Source organism: Apaloderma vittatum, unplaced genomic scaffold, assembly GCF_000703405.1.
Source record: "Apaloderma vittatum isolate BGI_N311 unplaced genomic scaffold, ASM70340v1 scaffold33308, whole genome shotgun sequence".
In the NCBI taxonomy this organism is placed as follows: domain Eukaryota; kingdom Metazoa; phylum Chordata; class Aves; order Trogoniformes; family Trogonidae; genus Apaloderma; species Apaloderma vittatum.
In genome coordinates, this window is record NW_009729628.1 from 8834 (window position 1) to 9337 (window position 504).

Genomic DNA, 504 nt, shown 5'->3' on the forward strand with positions numbered 1-504 from the left:
AGTGATTCCACACAAAAATATATCTTATAGGCAACAGCACAAAAAACCCCCCCATAAAACAAAACCGAAAGACGGCGAGTGAGGTCCTAAGTCTCTGTCCCTGCAGATATCTCTCTGAGCTGAAGGAAGGCATGGGAGAGAAGGCAGTTCCTGGTCAAAGCAGAGATCCAGAGTCTTTTTTGCAGCATTCACACCGGTCAATCCGGCAGAGTGAGGCAGGAGGGGTTTACTCTCTGGAAGAAGGTAGTGGAGGTCGGGGAGGAAGAGCTGTCAGTTGAGGTGTCCCAGTACAGGGAGGTGCAACGGTCTAGAGGTGGCAGAGTGGTCCAGGCTGCCCCTGGAGAACCAGGCCCAGTCATTTGGCTGGCTAGTTGGCACAAACAGTCCAGCAAAAAATCCCAAAACAAGACAAGATAGAAGTCAGTCCATTCCACCATGAAGTGTTTTTATATATATATATAAATACATATATATTTATATATATATAATATATTATCAACCCAA